Here is a 15,359-nt window from a genome sequence, read left to right as displayed (position 1 = left end):
CTCTGAAATAGAATAATAAATAAGGACATAATTCACACTCCTCCATTCACAAATACCCACCCACACCTGTGAAACAGCTTTGGTAGAAATAGAGAGGTTCTGTATTCTCATTACTAAAGTCCTGCAAGAGGGCACCCTGTCATCTGAAGCTGATGGAGAAAAAAAGCTAACCCAAAATGTAATTCTGCATTATAACAAGAAGTTTCATTTCATTCTATATGTTCTTTGGGGTCAAAGCCTGTCAAGACACAGTCTAGGCTTCCTGATGTTTGAAAGCAAAAATGAATGCTTACTACATTTGGTAACAATGTTACCTGTGAATTTTAGTTTTGCCCTATGTGACCTCTCTGCAAAATAGTGATGAACATCCCAAGTCAGCACAAAGTACATTGAAGTTCTTTACCTAATACCTAAAACAAATTCCAGAATAAAGCTGAAAATAAAACATAGAATCATTGAATACCATGATCTAGAGGGGACCCACAAGGATTACAAAATCCACATACTGACTTTGCACAGGACAACTCCAAAATTCATACCATCTGCCTAAAAGCAGTGTCCAAAATCTTTTTGAACTCTGTCAGGTTTGGTGCCATGACCACTTCCTGGAGAGTCCCTTCCAGTGCCCAACCACCTGCTGAGTGGAGAGCCTTTTCCTGATATCCAGACTAAAGCTCCCTTGACTCAGCTTCATACCACTCCCTCTGGTGCTGTCACTGGTCACCAAAGAGATCAGTGTCTGTCCCTCCTCTTCTCCTTGTAAGGAAGCTCTGAACTACAATGAGTCTCAGTCTCCTCTCCAGGATGAGCAGACCAAGTGACCTCAGGCATTCCCTTAATACTTCTCCTCTGGCCCTTCACAATCTTTGTAGCCGGTTTTTGAATGCCTTCTGATAGCTCTATATTTTTATAATAGCTCTATAACCCCCTCCCTTGCCCAGTGATGCTGTGCCTGGTGCACCCCAGGACAGGGTTGGCCCTCCTGTCTGCCAGGATGCTGCGGGCTCATGTTCAACTTGCCATCAATGAGGACTCTGAGATCACTTTCCAGGGGGCTGCTCTCCAGCCTGTGGTTCCCCAGTCTGTGCAGATGTCCAGAATCTTCCGAATGTAGAATCTGTCACTCTTCCTTGTTAAACTTCACCCAGTTGATGATTTGTATCCTCTGAAATATGATGACAAAATATTTGTCATCCACAATATCCTGGTGTGACAGCACACATTCAAAAAGATGAAGTTCACATAGTGATTTTCTAGGCAGTATATGTCTGTTTCCACTCATATGTATCTTCCCTCTCTCATAAAACAAGGCCATCACAAAGTACTGTGATTGTTTCATTTCAACAGCAAGACAGATGCCACAAGTTTGACCTGTTCTGGAGAAAAATTGCTAACAAAATATGATCAGTGAATGATGATTATGGCAAGTCCTGTGACTGAAGACTGTATAGGGAATATAAACTGGCATACACACTTGCCCTCTAGAGTGATAGTAAAAAGAATTTTCAAAATATATTTAAAAGTATTACAAATTCCAAAACTGTAGAAAACACCTCAATTTAATTAGTCCATTCAGAGTATTTGAGATCTTGTTTCGGGGATTTATTTCCTGAGTTCCAATATTTTAGGGCCTATTTTCCATTTAAGTATATTCTACCTGTATTCAAGCAGTGCTAGTGCACAGAATTTGAAGGACAACATGAAACCTCATCAAGAGATGTCATAGTCATACAGATTTCCACTCATTTAAACTATCATTGTGGCACAAAACTTCAAGTAATTATTGAAGTTTCTCTTCACTGGCTAACCCAAAAACACAAGAAAAAAACATAAATAAATGAAAAACATTATTTCCTCAGAGTGTCTTAAATAATTGGGGGTACATGTTGATCTCTTTGCTTATCTATCTTTTCATTTCCTTGGTTAAAGACATAATACTCAACAGAGGAAAAAAAAAAGGCAAAGAAAAAAGTGTGTTAAGATTACACTTGGCATTTTAAATACAACAAAAGGTAACTATAGGGATCCTTTATTGTACAGTCAAGTAAACTCCAGCTGTCAGCCCTGTGATCACTTCTTCAATAGGCAAAAAGGACTCAGCTCTAACCTGGCTACATGCTGGTTCTCAACAGTAGAACAACTACTTGCCTAGGAATTGCATTTACAATTATCCATTGCCTTTCAAAGAAAACTTTGAAAGAGAAAATATGAATAAACTTCTTAAGTGAGTGGGTTTATTCCTTTTCTTCTTCCTCTTTTTTTTTTTTTTACATTAAATATAAAAGCTGTTTATCTGTTTTTGTTCGAGCTAAAGTAAAACCTTTTGCCAGAGATGAAAACTTCTACAGAATAACTTGGAAATCTTGGGTTTGTTGGTTCTCCTATTATGTTCATATTAAAGAGACCAAAATATGTTAAATATGACTCTCTACCTGGAGAGAGAGGGACCACTGCATACATGGAGTCAGAATATGCACTGATGAAAATTTGATCACTTTTTTAAATATGATATTATGGGGAGAAATCCCAGCCTGAAGGAAATGGAATTTCTGTCATTGACTTCAACTGGAGCAAGCCATTACTATCTGATGACAATTTCTAGCTCTGTTGGGGAAATTTGTTCAAGATCCACACTTGACAGAACAAGAGTAACTGAATGCTAGAAATTATTTAAAACTTTTATGATTTTCATGAGAGCTTTTCTTTTTCAGATTGTTCTCTTTTAAATTTTGTGGTGGAAAATCACTAAATGAGATAAAATTAATTTTGCAAATCTGCATCAGCCTTACCTGAAATGTCCGACGTTCTGTGTATTTTCTTCCGACTTATCCATTTTTCTTTGTTGATTTTTATTTTCTTTTAAAATCTAAACAACAGAAAAATAAAATTAAAAAAAAAAAAAAAAGAGAAGTGAGAGGAGGGGGAAGAGGAGAAGAATGACAATTATTTGAGAAGAGACATGACTTTTTACCTTATTCTATCTCTTGTATTCAAAGTCAAAGGCAAGACAGAGACAAATGATATAGCTTCAGAACTACAAAATTCCACTTTTTTTTTCAGTGTTTTGCTACCCTGCTTTCAAAAGAAACCACTTTCTTTTACAAGCTAATTTAATTTTGTATGCTGCTTCTGTTATGAAATTATCTTCTTCATTTCTAAGTCCATTATACTAACCAATTTTTCAGAAACTTATGAAATATTCCACTCCAGATTTCTTGTTCATGTAGAAAAGCAAAACACAGCAGACTGACAATAATAATCTGTGCAAGGCTAAGCAGCATATGGTCTTCAGCAAAAAAACCCCATAAATAAGTTAAAAAAAAATTTACTCTGCTGTGGCTTAGAAATTCAACAAACTGTAGGCAGCAAACCAAACTACGGAAAACGTAGTCAGTGACACGCTTCTCCAGGTGGCTGAATCCTTAATTTTCAATTCTGAACTCAGTTTTTAGTCAGCCAACCAATCTGCTCTTTCAGCCCTCTCCAAGTTCATCAACCTTAAAAATTCATAAAATTGACTCAATTTGTTTTGCCATAATTTCTTGAACAATCAATAGTCTATGTGTTTATATGAAAATGCTTTTTTCAAAATCTGAAATCTCCATTTATCTTGAGGAAAGGGTTAACTCTTAAAATTACAAGCTCAAAGCATGAGGGGTACTGGCTGAGCCATTTTTTTTTCTTCCACAGTAATTCTTGTTACTTTATAATTCCATTGAATAATTTTAATGTAAAAATGTACCAATGGAAAAATGAAACATGAGGAGTGGCATTGCACAGGGGTTTTCTGTCAAAAAGTTCTCTGTTATATAGAAGAACCCAAACAATAAAATTACCTACAAAATTACATATTTGGTTCATGAAGGCATTTCCATCCTCAGGAACAGAGATTTGTAAAAAGAAAACCATACAGATATGAAAGATTTTCTGAAAAAGAAAAAAGAATCAAATTTATCTAATATAAATTTGTCAGCTGTATACTTGCTTTGTGCACACACTTGAGCAATTAACAGAGAAAACTTCACGTCCTTACATTCCGTTATTCAAGCCATACATTATCTGTATTACATAAAAAGAGATACTCTTTGATATAGTGAAAAAGTGAGTTTACTACAGATCCTACCAGAGTCCTGGCACAAAATATTTTGTCAGTTAAGAATGTTTCTGAAAATGTCATCAATAATAATGGCACTGAAAAATATTTGAAAAATTTAACACCTGTACACGAGGATATCATTAATTAGGAGTGAAGGTTTAGTTTTGAAAATCTTTTCATCTAGCATATCTGTTAAACACCTGTAAACATCTGTAAACCTGTGCCTACATTTGGGGAATTCAATACCCCTTGGCTCTTCACTCTTTCCTCCTAAGTTCCATCTAGCAGGGAGCTGCAGCTATATTTGGCTTCTAAAAGCACTCCCAGTTGCTAAGTGTATCTGTGTCACTTCTTCCAGAGTGGGTAGAAGAGCCTTAGCAGAACCAGGTAAGATGGAAAGAGATCCCATAACGTGATGTGTACGTAAGGTGATGACAAGAACCTCACCAGAACTGATCACAGAGCCCAGGAGCCGAGTTATGCTGTGTTAGGGGCTGGCTGAGCCACCTCAAGCCTTCTGCGAACATCTTCTTCCCTGCCCTTTCTCACTGTAGCATACACTTCTCCCTTCTTTCCCCTTACTGATAGACAACCCCCTGTGAAAATTTTGAATTTTTTCTTAAATTACTTATACTTAACCACCTTTTGAAAATGTCAAACCCCAAAAATGACTGTCCCATTCAATCATGCTGTTTCAATATCAAGGGTGACTGCAGCAAGTATTCTGAGTGGTGCTTTTACCCATTGGGATATCTGTTACACCACAGAACCTTAAAAATTCTCCACAGAACCCAAAAAGCCCCAGAAATCGAAAGGTTTAAATTAAATTTGATTAAATTCTATCTCCTTAGATTCCTTCTCTTCTAGATTTTAATTCCTTTCATTTGGTTTGTCTAATAAACACTTACAGAGATGCTTTTCTGTCTATAACTACCTGAAGTTTGAAACAATGAATGAGGTGAAAGCCATAATAATGTACCATGGAAATTCATACCAATATAAAAAATAGTCACAAATTATTGTCAAATGAACCCCATCATATTGGTGTTAAAGAAGACAGAAGAATGGAAACCAGCATGTGGCATGGGCAGCTGTGCACACAGATGCATTATCCTGTTCCAAAGGCTGGAAAACAGCCCAGAAAAATAATACCTCTGGATTTCAAAACTTCAGTGAATTGAATATTTTGACTTATGGGGTTTTTTTGTCATTTCATATTTATATAAATATTTAACACCACTCAAAATACATTACATTAACTTCAGTAATCAAGTAAAATTAAACATTCTTTTTCCTAAGTATTTTCATAATATCTCTTCAGATAATCTAAGTCTTTCAGGACCAAAACCAGTTAAGAAAAATATTATCCCAAAACGGAGCTTTTAATATCCAAACATATTATTCAGTTCAGCCCCTTAGAGATAACTAGACAGATATCCTAGTAGTGGAGATTTTCATAACCAAAAGCATACTCTGCAATATTCTGCTATTTAGAGTTCTTTTGTCTTTCATGTAGTTGGAAAGCATTAACTACACCGTCAGACTTTGATAGAGATATATAATGTATTAGATGACTCATTGGCAGTACTTTAGCTACAGAGGTAAGAATTATTTATCCTTTAATCATGCACAGGGCTTATTACCTTTTATCAGACAGATAACAATAAAACTAGCAAAATTAAAAAAAAAAAATCAACAACAACAAAAACATGTTGAGATATCAGGAGCATTTTCCAGTCATTACTCTTGCTTGCTCACCTCCAGGTAGGTGGGGAGAAAAAGCAGTCATTCTGTACACAAAAACCTTCACTTTTTTTCTCCCTAGCATGTTTCTGCATCTGTCTACAGACAGGTCTCCTGGATTCAGGAGCAGAGGTAACAGATGTCCATGCAGAAAACCACAGCCCATTTAGCAGAAATCTACCATTTTACCATCTGGAGTATAAATGTGTCTGTTTCTGGACTTCCCACAATCACATGCTGATTTCCCAACAGAGTGGTTCCTACACAAGTATGGTTCTCAGCCTAATTAAGGTGTTATAAGAAATGTCCCTGCTTTCAGACAGTTCTGTGCCGTCAGGGTCACAACTCACCGCTCCCCTGGGGCTCCCAGAATCTCTGGGAGGGCTGGGAGAGGGGCAGAACTCAGATGGTGAGGGACAGAGCCAGAAACCGCCCGTGGCAGAGATTCATCGGCCACACGAAGAGCACATCTGTGCATTCCTCCACCTGCAGTCCCAGGAAGGGGAAAAGGCGCCAGCACCAAGGGAGCTGGTGTTGTTCTGATGGGGAGAAGAGGGTGCAAGTGCTGACCTGGCACCTGACCCTGCAGGGCTCTGCTGGAGCTGTGTATGGCCTGCAAACACACACCTGTCCAGTGCTGGGCTTGTTCCCCTGCTCCAGTTGCTGCAGTTCAGCTCACAACAGGTAAGAGCTGTTTGCTCTGTGCTCCCATGTCAGGATCAGACAAGTCCTTAGCAATGATACTTGGAAAGTCTTTTTTTCTCTTCTGTCATTTGCTTAGTCCAGAAGATACACTTTCAATGGGACTTGTTCAGTGTCACCAGTATCCATTTATGCTGAGGAGCCTCTATAAACCTCTCCTCTATACCTATGAAGTTCAGGGTTTTTTCTAAAATCATCTGACAACAATACCTGGGACCTATATACAGTAAATTAAACAAAACAAAACCATTTTAATATCCATCTCTCAGAGGTTAAGGTGACATCAGTTTCATGGCTACATCTCTGTAGTCACTTTGGAAAACAGTTTTCCTTGAGTTTGTTTTTTCCTCCTTTTATGGTGGTAATCAGTACTCACAAAACAGCAACCCTCTAGGTAGACAGACTTGGCTAATATAACTGTTCCACACAGCTTGTGTAATAACTCCCTGTGAGGTCTGAAACTGAGGGAAATAATGGAAACATCTCCAAAATAATGAAGCTTAATTGAAATTTAAAAAAAAAAAAAAATCCAATGGGACACTAGGAAAGTATTTTAGCTATAAAATCAATTAAATGCTTTGCCAGGTAAGTAGAATACAGCTCTTCTCTTCATTATAATATTTTCCAAATAAAAGTTGTTGTTGTTGTTTTTTTTTTACATTCTTTCATTTTAGCAAATGACCTCTCTTCTAAACAATATTCTAGATAAAGACTAGGCTTACACAGTTAGTTTTCTGTTGTCTTGTCAATATTTGACCCAACAACGCTTCAATTCTTTTTCTAGCAATGTCCATTCACCAACACATACAAAGAAATATAAAAAAAAAGGTTCTCAATTTCTTTATATGATTACAACACCCCACAGTTTTTAAGAGAAACACCTTCTTAACAAATAAAAAATATTATTTTCAATTAAAGGTCAGCAGAATAGATTTTGATTGGTTAAATTCCACAGTAGGTTCATGTCAGTGGAATCACAGCAATCTTTCAGTTTGCCTTTGTGTTTAAGTAATGTCTATGTTACTGAGAGAAATGTTAAATCACTGAGAATATCTGATGTTTCTTAAGACAGTTTTATACAGCTGTGACTGCTGTATTAGCACATGAAGCCAAGCTGGGGAAAATAGATTACTTCAACCAGTATAAAGTATTTGTTATATTAAGTGGTACTCTGTATCACTATAATGCACTCAAGTGTCTTCTAAATTCTTTCTAAGCCTTTAATTTTATATTCATATAAAATTTATAAAGCCTTTAGCATGTAAAACTGATTAATTTTAATTTGGACCTCAGCCACATCAGAATAGCATTTAGGAGGTTATTGCAAATGGTCCAAATTGTGTAAAATAATATTTTCACTATTCATTTGAGATAAGAATGGATATAATACCTCCTACACATTAAGAAACTGAGAGAAGCAAGATAAATGCTAGAATATTTCACCATTTTCTAATTCAAGATCCTGAAGCACTGACAAATAATAGAATGAAAACTTCAATATTCCTCATCCAAAAATACTCAGCTTTCAGCAATGCTTAATATTTTCTATAAAGTCACTTTATTTTTTTTATAGTAAGTTATTAAGGTATTTCTCTGTGCTGAAATCAGAGTGAGAAAGCAGGTAAAGAATTAATACATAACTGAACAACATCCCTTTTATATCCTAAGGTGTATTTAACTCAGTCACATTATTATGAAGGAAAAAAAAAAAAATTGAATATATTATGGCATAAGACTTTATTAGAAATAATATCACACTGTTATAACTATACAATATCAACTTTTTCTAAGATCCACCATAGAAATATGCTGGGCAGGTGTTGAATCATCCTTAATATTTTAGTTATTAACAGTCTTAGAGAGTTTCAATTGATTGGTATTCACTTAATGTCCAAAGCCATTTCTAACAGCTGAAAGACATTTTAAAATATTTCCAACTTCAATCAATATAATTTATAAGTATAGCTTTTTCCTCGGTATTACTAAATATGCCAGGCTGAAAACAAGAATATTTTCTAAAATTCTAATGTTATTTTCCTAGATAATATGAAAAAAAAAAAAAAAGAAAAATTATACTACTTATTACCAATCAAACACTTGTATATGAGAAATTTCATATACTTGCATACATGTATTTGGCAAATCACTGTGTACTTAGCTCTTGGCAAATACTCATTTTCATTTTCTTTGCACTTCAAGAAACCAAGGTGCTTCTCTTGAAATCACCATTTATATTATCAGCAGCAGTTTATGTTGTATCAAGTAATATAAAAATTATTCATATTTGCAAATATTTTCACGTAATCATTTTGACATATTGGAAGTCCAGTACATAATAACTCAGTCTTTAAGTTGTCCTAATTAAGAAGACCAAATGCTCCCATTATGTTTTAGCAGTCACAAAAGAGCACTTCCTTTACTGTCAATTTTCTCAAATAGGAAATTAGCTAATATGTTGTTGCTGTAAATGCATGTCATTTTGGCCCTGTAGGAATAACTGTAGCTCTTTTGCGTTTAAGGGGTGGCTGATTTTTCTTTTGAGTTCACAAATAAATATAAGCACTCTGTTATTTTAGAAAGGATCCTTGGGTACAAGGAAATATTTTTCTGGTCTTACTGTGGCTACTTCTCAGTCTTTTAAACACTAGTCTCATTCCAGGATACAAGGGGTTCCCAGCTGAAGTTTACAGTCTCATTTGAAAACTCCATCCAATGTGAGAAGCAGCTAAGATCTCATTCTTGCACCATCACAGCTCTGAATTCAGGCCACCGCCTGCTCAGCACCCAGAAACTATACCACCCAGAACACCAACGAAACCCAGACACCCACAGTGGCACACTGCACAGACACTTTCTACAGACACATGTCCTGATCTATTTAGAAACTTTACACCTGGAAAAATATTTTCAGAGAGCTGTAGAGAAGGCCTTTACCTGAAAACTCTCAGGAGTTTGCTTGCAAATACATTTTAAAGCCTTACCCAGAAGATTTTCCATTATATATATATCAGTGCTTGGATGGGGCCAACACTTTCGGAAAGAGAAATTAAAAGTTCAGAATATGTTCTCTTTTTTTTGTCATTACATTAACCAGACTGGGTTGCAGAGCCCTGGGACAGTATTTTGTCTGCTTGAAGAAAGCATAAAGCATTGAGACTCACACCTGAAATCTGGAAACAGATTTAATTTAGAGTGACCTTTTTTAGTGCTGTTCTGCAAAGCTTTCACTGATTGATTTAGGCATCTCTTATTTAGGCAGGAGTTGCATGAAATATGCTCTGTGATGAGCCTTTATAGGGGACAAATCCAGGTGAACCACAGCCCATACCCTCCTCCATGAAATCATGCCATTCTGTTTTCTTATTTTATTTTCTCATTCTTTTGGCTAATCTTATTCTGTGCCATGCAAATTATATTCAGAAACTTTGTGGTTATCTCTATCTCAGAAAAGGCTGAGAAAATAAATCTGACATCCCAAATGTATAGATTTCAGTCTTAGCCTTCAATCTCCTTTGCTTTTCCCCTGAAAACTATACACACAAGCCCCAAAGATGTACAAATTTCAGGTCTCTTCAGAAGCACAGCTCATTCTGTCCAACATCACTAGCTCCCCCCCTCTCCTCTAAACTGTCTTTTTGACCTGCTTCTGCCTTATGCCCGGTTCACCTTATAGGTCTGTGCTCTATTCTAGTCATCAGGAATTTTAACCATTGAACTATAAAGAGAAATGCAGAAGTTATTCTGACACAAAATCGCTCTGTCGCCAGAGTCCAGACTGAGATCCAGAGCCCTAAACAAGACTGAGATTGGCATAATTTAGGAAACTAAAACAAACTCTCAAAATCCATAAGCAACCCTCCCGTAATGGTCAGAGTTCCTAACAGTCTGAAACAATTTTGGCACCTAAGGAAATGTCTGAGAAGGTCCTTAGGACTGTGTTTGGAAGTACAGCTTTGGCTGTATCTCCACTTATAAAAACAGATCTGTTGCCTCCAGGAAAGCACTGGAACCCAAGAAACTGGAAAGAAGGAGAGACATCTCTGCCAGACTGCAAGTTAGACACCTCCTTCCAAGAGAAAAGACCAAAGCAGCTCCCCCTCAATGTGCTGACTGCCTTTGTCCCACTGAGCACACGGTGAGCAAGAGCATCCCTGCATGGGCTGTCACTGTGCTGCCTGCCTCGCAGGCTCCAGCAGTGAATCTGACCTACAACCACGTGACTACAAAGTTACAGTTGTATGTCTGCACAAAACATTCCCTTTGACAACCTTTACGCTGTTGCCCAGAGCTAGAAAACACAAGAATTTAATTCATTTACCCAGAGAATCCAGCCCTGACCAAAAACAGCCATGTGGCTGTTTCATAAGGCTTTAGAAATGGCGTCAGTGACATTTCTCACAGACTTCAGCTGGCAATAACTCACCAGGCATTCCGATTCATTATATTTCTCCACTCCCCTATCATAAAGGATATTTTAATTTCTATATTTTGACTCTGCTGAACACTCGAAGGTGGTATTGTTTTATAGTCCCTAGGGCACCAGGCAAAATATACATAGAATTTCAAACTTTCCACAACCTCATGCTGTGACAACATTTTCAGTTTATCCTTGTATTTTAAAGACTGTCTCCAGTCATCGGGATTGAGAACATGGGGCAAACTGCTGCACAAGATTTATTCACTTTTAAATTCTGTGTGGCTGTAAGTTATCCCAGCCCCTAAAACTGCAGACTGTTACCTCTTAATAGCTTAGGGGTATATGACTCACTTTTTACCAAAAAAATTTTTGACCTGATAAAAGGGAGAACATAAGGAATCTTGGTTGTGGAGAAAAGGTAAACAGTGAAGATACTTGTAAAAGAGACAGGATTTTAGTAGTAATAGTAGTAATTAGTAGTAATAGCACTGATATTAGTATGGTTGCAAGTATTGACATTAAAGAGAGCAATTCCCTTAAGAAAATTAGTTATGTCTGTCTTCAGCTCCAGTAGCTTGTTTCTTTGCTGAGGCTGTCCTCGAACAGCCTTCGCTGTTGGGTGCAAGGATGGTTTTTTTCCCTTGTATTTGGAAAGCACCCAGGTCATTGTGGACACAGCCACACCATAAATAATCATTTTCCAGGCTGCTGGAATGCCCACTCGGTGCATTAGCTGCATGGCTGCACGTTCAGTCACCTCTTGTTCTCTTCCAAGGATTGTCCCATTTTTCCTGCAGCTTACTGCCAGCAGCAGGGAAACATCTCTACAATCAGACATACAGTTTCAGCGAAGGAGAAATTCTTGCCTTCTTTTTCTAGGAAAAGTAGATAATGAGAGTTGCAATGAACTCACTGAAAGGGTGAGCTGCACAGAGCCGACCAGCAGTGAGGCTGTGTGCATTTCTCAGCCAGACCTGCTGCACACACAAGCGCAGTAAACACCGCTGGGGAGGCTGCCTGGTGCAGCTGTGGAGCCCTGCCACACTGGCCAAGTGACCCCACTCCCAGCACAGTCACAGAATCCAAAAAGCTGAGTTCATAACAATTATGTGTTCATAGGCAGGGGGAAAGAGTCAGAAAAACAAATATTTCTTCTTGTTTTAACATGTGGGATTTAAAATAAAAGGCCTGGCTTTAAATTACTGACCAGGTTCTCTAGCTCTCCAATGCATCAGCTGCTTTGTGTTGGTGTAAATGTAGCTGCAAAGAGGTCAGTGGGAGTTCCAGCTGACCTCCAAGAAAGATCTGTTGAATAAAACACATCAAAGTGGATTCCCTAAGCAATTCCTTCCTCAAGTTTCCCTTTTATAAAGGAATGGAGAATGTTACTCACTCTATTGCACGGAGCTCTTTAAGAACTTTAACAGTAAGGCAAGAAATTAATTCAGTGACAAATTTTGGCATCACTGCAAAATATCTACACCTCTAACAAAAGCAAAATTTCTTCATTTATAGCACTATATGTAGCATACTAAATTAAATTATTTTTGAACTCAAAGTTATGTAAATTGTAAACATTAATCCATAATTAGAAAAAAAATTGAGAGATACACAGACTATCTACTGTAAAGTGAAATGAACATTTCCCATATTATTAGATCTTTCACAAATAGTGCATAAGTTTTGCACACTCCCAAGATGAATCCCCTCATTAATTTAAACTAATTCATTTCATCTATGAAATTTAGAAATATAACAATTTAAAACCTGAAATAATTATTAATTGCACATTTTACACATATCTTACTATCCAGATGTACAGTAATTGACAAGAATCCCTTCCAATACTTTTAGAACCATTGTTGCTGAAGCAGCAACATGACAGATTCTCCATTGTTTCACATTACCTTCACATTTAAAGATACCATCCTCTATAAGGCAGAAGTGGATACTGTATATGTTGGCAGAGTGCTGTAAAGAATGAGCCATCCAACCACCCAGAATTCATGCTAAAATTATGATTGGAAAACCACAGAGTAAAAATCAACTTTCCTTCTTCCTGACCGGTGTTCAAGTTTCATTGTCCACAAACCTGGTTAGATTTCTGCAAATTTCTGCACAGGAAATCTTTATTCATATCCCAGGGAAGTTTTAATTTCTGCCTGTTTTTCTTGTTTGGCATGTCAACTAATGCGAGGGCCCAGATTCACATCAAGAGTTCACAGGATTTGCCCACAGTAAATAAAGTACCATTGTTGTGGCCCTTGTAGGTAGTGTGGAAGGAAAGAGATATTAAAGCAAAATAATTACACAAGACACACAATTGTCTGTCTAGATTAATGTAAGAGATTACTCAATAAAGAGCATTTTCAAGCACATTTAAGTTAGGTAATGGAGTAATTGAGCTTTCTTGCACAACCTTAATTAATCTCAGTAAAGTACCTGCATTATGAGACAATCTCCAGTGATTATGTACTACAAATCCTGTATTGCATTTTACAATGCACAGTCTTTTCTGCAAATGAATCAAAATTATCTAGAGTTGTCTGAGAAAACCTTCTTAGGACTGCCTTTACAACAATAGGAAGTTATACGTATCTAAAACTAAATAAAAACAATACTTACCAGTGTTTTCCATCTGGGATCCCCAAGAAGATTTACAAAGTTCTACGAGAATATGTGGAATCTAATTTGCAAAGGCAAGAAGTGGGAGCACAGAAAATCTTCATCTGTACTTTGAAGACTGTTCTGCATTGTTCCTTGAAATGAACAGAGAAAAATAATAGATCTCAATTTTCTTCCTTTCTTGAAACTTCTTAAAATCAGGGATTACATGATTCACAATGAACTTTTAGAATTGCTTTCTAAGGCTTTGTCCAGATGTGTATTAAAAGCATATGTCTTGTTGCACTTTCTAAAGATGGAATGGGTTCTACCTGTATTTACATATTTTGATTCAAAATCTCCTTTATTCTCAGCTGGGAACAGAAAAGCCTTTATTATTCTCAGCTGGGCCCAGTCCTACAAACATTTCAGCTCTGCCTTCATCAGATGCAGATCACACCAGCACTTATCCCCACTAATCACCACTCCCTCTGGCACTGACATTATCCCGGGGAGTTTCCCATTCACCTGACATCAATTACCCTAGACCCTGCTGATACTTAATTCATATCATCATACTTAATTAATCATTAACCCCTTCACTGCAGTCAGTGTTCTATAATTGGTGTTCACAGCATCTGCAAAATATTAAGGGTATTTGACTGTACATTCATCATGAGCTCTTCTACTAGAGCATGAGGTACAGGCTATACACTTCAGCTATGTTTCAGAAGGATATCACACAAATATATTAACACCAGGAAAAATTAGTCTTCCTTATCCAGCAGCTCCATAAATCTAGTAGCTGCACATTTACCTTTCAGTTCTCTTCAGGGACATTTAGTAAAGTCCTGCACTCCCAAGGATATCAGGAGACCTGCCTAATCACTTAGACAGGAAAAAGGCTCATGGAAAGAGTCCATTGCAGAGCTTCATATTTCAAAATATTTAAATAAAATAGACTTAAAATTTTAAAGGAAAAGCCCAATTTGAATTTTAACTTCTGTCAGCTCACTCTAGAAATGGGGCTTTTTACCTGATCATGGTACAGATAGAGCCTGTGGTAAACCACATACCTGAGGTGAAACTACAGCATGCTGTGCATCTCTGAGAGTGTCTGATGTTGTTCAGGTATACCATAAAGATGGATATTTTTGTTATAGAAAGGCTGGAATTCTATCAAGCTTCAAAAATCCACGTACCCAAACACACACTCTACCTTGTTTTCTTTGTTTTTCCATTGGAGACCTCTAGTATGGGAGGGAGGGGAAGAAGTCAAGCGTGCATAAAGTCTTTGGTTCGTGACTCTAAACATACAGTGAGAAAAGCAAGGAGGCTGAGAAATGAAACAAATACTAGGAATGGCTCATTTCAGAGACCAAACACCTACTCAGATTGCGAGAAAATTATCTATTACCAGTGAAATGGATTCTTAGAGTTAAATCCAGTGGGGTTTTGTTGTATCTTAAAACCTCTTTTCATGTTTATCTTTTAATGGCACATTTGAACAGAATGTCTATAAAATTACATTTATCTGAAAGAAAAGAGCCAAAGAATTGGTACAGAGGATATATCAGTGGATCTTAAGTTAGCAACAAATCAGGAGGTCCATACTCTACACTTACTCTACTAAAAAACAAATAGCACATTGCTGATGAGATGTTTTCCAGGTCTTTATATTCTGCTTTTATTTTGCTTTGCTTTGAGCTTTACTGAAGAGAAATATTTAAAAAGCAGAGTATCTAACAAATCTCATTTCACAAGCATCAAGAAAAAGGTTAATGAGGTTTCAAAATA

The 15,359-nt window shown here is 37.0% G+C and overlaps 2 long non-coding RNA genes across 2 annotated transcripts; both read right to left on the bottom strand.

Annotated features, from left to right (window-relative positions):
* Positions 1–1,024: 1,024 nt before the first annotated feature.
* LOC120757843 (uncharacterized) lies at positions 1,025–13,858 on the bottom strand. The gene is made up of 3 exons (XR_005702691.2): positions 13,584–13,858; positions 2,790–2,866; positions 1,025–1,165 (listed from the first exon to the last, which is right to left on the bottom strand). It is a non-coding gene; the product is annotated as an uncharacterized LOC120757843 (long non-coding RNA).
* LOC120757850 (uncharacterized) lies at positions 11,184–12,266 on the bottom strand. Its single transcript, XR_005702694.1, has 2 exons — positions 12,166–12,266; positions 11,184–11,833 (listed from the first exon to the last, which is right to left on the bottom strand). It is a non-coding gene; the product is annotated as an uncharacterized LOC120757850 (long non-coding RNA).
* Positions 13,859–15,359: the final 1,501 nt, after the last annotated feature.

The sequence above is a fragment of the Hirundo rustica genome, chromosome 1 (assembly GCF_015227805.2).
Source record: "Hirundo rustica isolate bHirRus1 chromosome 1, bHirRus1.pri.v3, whole genome shotgun sequence".
In the NCBI taxonomy this organism is placed as follows: Eukaryota; Metazoa; Chordata; class Aves; order Passeriformes; family Hirundinidae; genus Hirundo; species Hirundo rustica.
The sequence above is the reverse complement of the archived record's forward strand: the minus strand, read 5'-3'. Positions and strand labels throughout refer to the sequence as shown.